This window comes from Carex rostrata, chromosome 22 (assembly GCF_964058835.1).
Source record: "Carex rostrata chromosome 22, lpCarRost1.2, whole genome shotgun sequence".
NCBI classification, from domain to species: Eukaryota; Viridiplantae; Streptophyta; class Magnoliopsida; order Poales; family Cyperaceae; genus Carex; species Carex rostrata.
In genome coordinates, this window is record NC_135939.1 from 4,754,545 (window position 1) to 4,762,453 (window position 7,909).

Below are 7,909 nucleotides of genomic sequence, written 5' to 3' on the forward strand. Positions count from 1 at the left end.
TAAGCTTTGAGATTCGCGCAGGACGTATTTCAACAGTTAAGATTTTCCAAAAAGTCACGCAAAATATGAGATATCTGAGAGGATGTGAATTCAATTTGCACCGCCATTACATTGTTTATATTATATAGAATGTCAATTTCAATGTATTTTATACGCCTCTCACTCAGCTCTATAAATCTTGCACATTCCATCAAAATTGTGAAAAGTTGAATAGACACACAAATCTGAAGAAGAAGAAAAAACACTTTGAAGTTCCTGATTTACCAAATCCACACAAAAATTACAAAACAATGGCAACTAGCTCTTATTCCCAAACAAACAACTACAATCAATCCACCTTCTCTTACCTCACAGATCTACCCCTCCATCTCTGCTTCTTCCTCCTAACCCTCTTCTTGCTTTTAGGCTTCTACTTCTACATGAGCTTCGAGTCGGCCTCCGAGAGTCTCGCTGATCGGACCAAATTATTTCTCATCTTAACCCCATTGCTGCTTGTTCTAGTCATGCACTGTTTGTCGAATACGCAACATTTGTCTTTCTCCTCTCTTGTTCCGGAACAGGATTCAATTCACCGGGCCGGCAGCACACCGTGGGGCGTCGCTATGCTTCTCATGGTTTTGATTTTCATGGTTTCTTATCAATCTTCTTTCCGTGAGATGTGGTTTCCTTTCGGCCGGTGATCGATCGATTTCAAGAAGGCAGTGTGCAGAGAGGGAAGATTAGAGAAGAAAGCTCAAGAATAGGACAGTATCCGCGACCAATATTGTCGGTATATTCTCACGGATACTATCGTCACTAATAATTTATGTCGGTATGAAGATAGTCACTTTTTACATTCGTGGATACTCTCTCATTTTTGTAGTTATCAGATGCATTATAAGAGAAGAGATTGTGAATTTTGTTTTCATTTTTAACCTTTTTCTATTCATTACACACTGTTGCTCCTTTTATTGGGATAGTCTGTAATCAATCCTATGTAAATTATGAAATCTGGAGGGTGTAATTGTGTAATAACATTCTGCTTTACCCATATGATAATCCTCATATTAAATCAAAAGCAAATGCTGCTTGAGCATCAAGTTGCATGTGATATGCAATTGAAGCAACGGACAAACATTTTTCCAATTTATTTGAACATAATTGGATCTTCAGGATAAATTTTGTAATTTTAATAATTACTTGGGTAAGCTGTCTAAAAAATTTGATAATTGGATCTTTGGATATTTAATTTCCGAGAATCAAGAGGTCTGAATTAAAAGATGACTCACCTTCAATTTCATAGCCTCTACAAAGCCTAAAGCTACTTGGCCCAGTTAAGCCCAGATAGGTCTCAAGGTTTATGTCGGCCCAAAGATTACGAGAAGGAATGTAGCATTGTTTCCTATTTGTTCTATTATGATTTATGAGTGTTTATTACTTCTTTTCTCTGATTATATCTGTTTTAGCACTTGAGCATTCCAAACAAATGCACAAAGATTTAAAAATAATTCTCTTAAAAACAAGTGGAATCTAGTAGTTTTTTTGGAATTCATATCCTCTACATTAACTCAAAAAAAGAATCTTTTGAGTTAATGTATCTGGACCGTTCGATCTGCTTTAATATATGTGCGAGTTAGATCCACACTAATATTAAATGACCCATATGTTATAGATGGAGGACTGGATTGGCACAGTTTTGAATCATATGGTTGAGATGTATTAACTCAAAATATGCTCTTTTGAGTTAATACAGACGATGCAGACTCATTTTTTTTAGCTGAAGCAGCTTTGATATATGGGATAAGCTATGTTTATAATAAGATTATTACAATTAAAAAAATAGAAATTTAATATATCCTCTTTTGTTAGATATATATAGAGAGAGACAGAGTATGGCTAACGCGCTTCCACTAGTATATGAACAATATGCTTTCGGTCTCTAAAATCTGTCGAATCAGCTTCAAATGACAAATCCGAACCATTCAAACCTAGGTTACTTGGATAGTCTAGATTTGGAGTCGTACCCGTGTCGGATACGTATCGGATACCGATACGTGGCTTACGTGGCGTATCCTTACTCAACCGATACGGTTGTTGATACTCCGTTGACACCCACAGATACGGCTGGATACGGCCGCACATGATCCATGCACCGCGCCAACGCCCGTAGACCGCACACGTGGACCACGTGCGTAGACCATGCACTGCGCCTGTGGACCGCGTCTATGAACCAAGCAAATGTATTTTTTTTCTACTAAAGGCAGGATTCGAACTGGGACTCTATCGGTGCCAAAATTCTTAACCGCTACACTAAAGTATCACATGTGTTCTCTATAAGATAAATATAGTATTTAAAATATACTTAAATTAAGACTTTATTTTTTCACTACAAATTTGATTTAAATTATGATTATTTAAATATAATATATAAAATAATATATATATATATATATATATATATATATATATATAAAGAGAGAGAGAGAGATATGGGCTATGGTGCATTGCAATGCATGGAGGGGTTTGTGCATTGGACCATAAATCTAAAATTCAAAATCCAAATGACCGATCCAAACCGTTCATCTTGTTCTCCATATTAATATGTGCTTGGAGACCAAATTTTACATTTTTCTGAATTTGTTTACTATTTATTAAGTATTTTACAAAATTGTTGATCCAACAGTGGCTGCTGATTTTACTGTTTTGTTAAGCCACCGTTGGATCAACAATTTTGTAAAATACTTAATAAATAGTAAAAAAAAACTTCAGAAAAATGTAAAATTTGGTCTCCAAGCACATATTAATATGGAGAACAAGATGAACGGTTTGGATCGGTCATTTGAATTTTGAATTTTAGATTTATGGTCTAATGCACAAACCCCTCCATGCATTGCAATGCACCATAGCCCATCTCTCTCTCTCTCTCTATATATATATATATATATATATAGAGTTAGGCTGGGGTGCTATGGATAGCATAGTGGCCTCTATGCTACGGCTCAATATTCGAGTTTTCAAAATCCAAACGGTCGATCCGAACCGTTCATCTTATTCTCCATATTAATATCTGCTTGGAGATCAAATTTTATAATTTTCTGAATTTTTTTACTATTTATTAAGGCACTTTGAAAATCGCTAATCCAACGGTTTTACTGTTTTGTGCAGCCACCGTTGGATCAATAATTTTGTAAAATACTTAATAAATAGTAAAAAAATTCAGAAAAATGTAAAATTTGGTCTCCAAGCAGATATTAATATGGAGAATAAGATGAACGGTTCGGATCGACCGTTTGAATTTTGAAAACTCGAATATTGAGCCGTAACATAGAGGCCACTATGCTATCCATAGCACCCCAGCCTAACTCTATATATATATATATATATATATATATATATATAGAGTGTGGCTAATTTGCTGCTGGCAGCATTTTAGAAAACTGCTGCCAGATCTATGAACCGTCTGATTTCTATTTAGATATGCGTCTGATGATTACTTCAGTTTGCGAAAATAAGAGTTAACGGAGTCCGTCAATGCTCCAGCGAATTAAAAAAATAAAGGTCCCGTCTCCTTCCACTATCGCATTTTGAAATCCCAACCTTCTCTCTCGTTTAAAGAAGAAAAAGGATTCCCGCTCTCCTCCTCCGCCCGAGCCGCTCTCCTCCTCCGCCAAGCCCTCTCCAAACTTCACCTCTGCGGCCGCTCTATCTGTTGTGTTTGTGATCTCTCTCGCGGCGCCGCGCTGCGTTTCAGCAATTCGACCATGTGAGCGGAAACCCTAACCGTTGTCAGTCGAAGAAAGGTACTGCTTGCTTCCATGTCAGCCCCTCTGTCTCTATCGCGGCGCACTGCACTGCGTTTCAACAATTCGAGCATGTGAGCAGAAACCCTAACCGTTGTCAGTCGAAGAAAGGTACTGCTTGCTTCCCCTCCTCTCACCCTCCCCTTGCTTAAACTTCGAGTTTGCACCAAGTTTAGTTACTGTTTTTGTGAACTGTTTCTCTCTCACCGATTCTGTCAACTTTTTTTGTTGTATGCCCCAATTAAATATTTAAATGTGAGGATTCAACTGCTTTGAAAACTGCTTGCCCCCATGTTTTCACATTGGAAAAAATAATTATAATTAAAAATTCAAATTCAAATCATAAACTAAATAAGTGGTACCAGCTAAATTACTGTTTTAATTAATCCTCTTAATAATCAATTCATCCAAAGTCTGCTCTTATACTGTCTATTTTGAATTAGATTTCGTGCAATATTTTTTTTTATAGACAATTGGTAGCATGGATTGATTAAACAAAACAAATACCATACAACTCTGTAATCAAAGTTCTGTTTATCTTTTTATTATTATTTTTTCCTTCAATTCATTTAATGCTGAACCAAATGGATCTACACATATCTTGTGCTAAGCCTTTCAATGCAACTAAATTTCAGAGTCAATATGAACTTTGTTGCAGAGGAATTTATCTTCAGGGGATCGCTAATTCCTCCTGAAACTCTGGCAATGAAAACTGTGCAAGTAGGAGGGATGTGGGTGACAAATTGCAAATAGTGAGCAACAGTTTAGATTGTAAATATCTGAGTTTTTGTAAGAGGGAAGGTGTAGATATGTTTCCCTGAGTATGCTGTTTATGTATAGAACCTTTTTGATTCAATAAATGTTTGGCAGCTGCTGGCAACCGTCAAAAAAAAATATGAACTTTGTTTGTAAGGTACTGAGATTAAAGCATAAGCTGCTACAAGCTTTACCTACTGGATTAGAAGAAAAAATTTGAAATATATGGTATCAGCTGATGCCAGCATTGTTTGTAAGGTAGTGATGAGATTAAAGCATGCAATCCTGTGAGTGGTTATTAAATGGTGATTTTTTTGCAATTATATGGCGCTGGCATATCTTCTATCTTCTGCTTTTTCACCAACATTCTTTTAGATATTTGCTTATCAAAGTTTTCTTCTGTCAAATAAGTGGTGTCACATTTTTACAGTTGGGAACAGTAAATCACATTTTTACAGTTGAAATAGCATCATTCAACTTTACCAAAATTTGTATAGTAATTGACAGCATCATGGCCGCACTTGATGAATCATACATCAAACAAACATATAAAAATACATATGCCAAAATACAAGCATATAATCATTCATGTTTAAGAGATAAAAATCATACATCTCATATTGTAAAAAATAAGTACAAAAACTCGTGTTTACAAGTGCTTAAACAATAATTACACTCCTATTTTTTGTTTTAACAATAACTAAACAAAACCTACATGATTTGCTAAAATTGCACTTAGTAATCTTAAGCACACAAGGCCTCCTACTTTATTCCTGATCTCCAATATATGTCCCTTGAGTTGTCAATTAGAGGTTGACTCCTGAGGTTGATCTCCAATATATCTCCAATATATGTCCCGCTTTCTCTATAAGTTTCTTCACAAATTCAATCTATAATTCAACAAATTAGAGACATCTCAGCATACACTTTAATAATTTGGGTACATTCTGAACTTTACCAGTATATGACTTGTCAGCATAGACTGGTTTTGCACAACAGTGTGAAACATTTGATAAATTACCAGAGAAAGTAAAGAAAGAAACTTGCATCAGAAATTTGACAATAGGCAGGTAGCTCAGCAAACACGAAAACCGAACCCTTCGGTTTGACCTGAATTTGAAACCCGAGAACTGATAGCATCTCAACCACATAATACCTTCTTGCCTCATATTCCTAATAAAAAAATGTTAATACCATGGCGAAAGATTATCAAACCTTAAAACAAGAAAGCATTAGAAGTGTTTGCTCACAGTTTTAAGAGAGGAAATAACTGGGCGGGCTCCGCAAGGCAGTCAGAGCAGCTTCTTGGAAAGGAGCAGGGGCAGAATCGGTAATTTTCACATGGATGTTTCTAATGGCAGATGCGATCTTAGCCAGAGCACATGCCCAACCTATTCTCCAACCTGTTCTCAGTGTATATTTTTTTTATTTTCATATGGTATGGAGAAATAAATGTCAGTATATTTTATCACCAATTCATCATACAACGGAATTCTCAGTGCAAAAAAAAAAAAGGGTTGGTACTGACCTGTGACACAAAAAGTCTTTGAGAGGGAGGAAGTTATAACGGTCCGTTCTTGCATTCCTGGTAAAGAGGCCAGTGATATATGTACTTCCCTTTCAAGCCATCTTTTGAAAGAAATCAAAATGCCCGTGTCCAAGCGACTGTTATCAAATGAAAATGAAAATTTATTGACAAGAAATGAAGGTTTGAATTCATAACTTGCCCCCAATTTTGACCTGACAATGCTAGAACCCATCTTTGGCATGCAGACCTTGACAATTCTTTGGAATTTAGATATTGAAATTTTCAAACTTACACAAAAAACACTCAGTCTTCACCCATATCAGACGAGATCCCTAACTGGTACTTGACTGGTACCAGTGGCACAAGGTCTATAAAGATCAGTACAAGGTGCCTACAAGTGCATTTCCAATTAATCAGAAGGTTTAGCACAAGTTATGTGTATAAAAACAACAGTAAACAAGGATATTGTGTTATATAAAATTAATACTAATCATTTAAATCAGCAAAGGTCTGAGCTAACCTAATTGATTAATACTAATCATTTAAATCAGCAAAGTCTACAAGCACATTTCCATAACCTGACTTGCATAAAATTATTAATAATAATCATTAAAATCATTTAGCATCTTTGGTCATCCTAAGTTACATAATTGTCTAATTGATTAGACAGCTAACCTAAGAAAACCTAAATCAGCGACTGTCTAAGCAGCCAAGGGTATCTAATGAGAGAGAGAGGGAAAGAGTGAGGGAGAAACCTCGAGTTGGGCTGACCTGGATGAACGCTAACCAGGGAGAGGCGGCCAGACAGGAGGACGACTATGGGGAGGCGAGGCACAGCGGTGATGGCGCTAAGGCTGAGAAGGAGATAGGCGCGCTGCCAGTTCGAACGAGAGAAGGATAGAGAGAGAGAGAGAGAGAGAGCGCAAACGAGAGAGAGATTTCTCGTTTTCTTCAAACGAGATTGAGCGAGAGAGAGAGAGCCGGACAGGGAGAGGGAGGGTTTCGTTTTCTTTCAAACGAGAGAGAAGGTTGGGATTTCAAAAGTAAATCAAGAGACGGAGAAGTGCTGGTGGAAAAAGGAAAATTGAAACGGAGCCCTTTTCTTGTTCCGTCAATTCAAATCATCATCTCATCAATACACAAATCTAAAATTAAATCGGACGGCTCACAGATCTGGCAGCACTTTGCTGAAATGCTGCTGGCAGCAAATTAGCCATACTCTATATATATATATAATAAGCGTATCGTATCCTATATTTTTTTTAAATTATCGTATCGTTGTATTCGTATCGTATCCGATATGATACCCGTACCCATATCCATGCAACATAGTTTCAAACTAATCTCCTCAACAAGAGCTTCGTTTCCATATAAAAAAAAAATTAAGTTTCGAATTTATTTACTATCAAGTCAAGTAGTCAAAATATGAAGGATTTTGTGCGCATTTTAATGTACTATTTTGCTCATTTTTTTTACCACTTGACTTGATGGTAAATAATTTGAAACTTAAATTTTTTTTATATGAAAACGAAGCTCTTGTTAAGGAGAGTGGTTTCAACAGTACAGATTTGTCATTTGAAGTCGATTCAATAAATTTTAGAGACCGGAAGAATATTGTTGATATACTAGGGGAAGCGTGTTAGCCATACTATATATATATATAGAGAGAGAGAGAGAGAGAGATGGGCTATGGTGCATTGCAATGCATAGGCCATGGTGTGCATTGGACCATAAATCACCGATTCAAAGTCCAAATGACCGATCCAAACCGTTCATCTTGTTCTCCATATTAATATGTGCTTGGAGACCAAATTTTATATTTTTTGGAATTTTTTTACTATTTATT

At 36.3% G+C, this 7,909-nt stretch overlaps 2 long non-coding RNA genes across 3 annotated transcripts; one reads left to right on the forward strand and one right to left on the reverse strand.

Annotated features, from left to right (window-relative positions):
- The first annotated feature begins 3,577 nt into the window (after nucleotides 1-3,577).
- On the forward strand, nucleotides 3,578-4,858 carry LOC144573772 (uncharacterized). Its single transcript, XR_013518078.1, has 2 exons — nucleotides 3,578-3,890; nucleotides 4,415-4,858. It is a non-coding gene; the product is annotated as an uncharacterized LOC144573772 (long non-coding RNA).
- Nucleotides 4,859-5,084: 226 nt separating this feature from the next.
- LOC144574220 (uncharacterized) lies at nucleotides 5,085-7,075 on the reverse strand. Of its 2 annotated transcripts, none has more exons than XR_013518146.1 (5): nucleotides 6,835-7,075; nucleotides 6,064-6,200; nucleotides 5,786-5,938; nucleotides 5,583-5,708; nucleotides 5,085-5,425 (listed from the first exon to the last, which is right to left on the reverse strand). It is a non-coding gene; the product is annotated as an uncharacterized LOC144574220 (long non-coding RNA). The 2 variants fall into 2 exon arrangements; XR_013518147.1 differs by having other exon boundaries at nucleotides 6,819-7,075.
- Nucleotides 7,076-7,909: the final 834 nt, after the last annotated feature.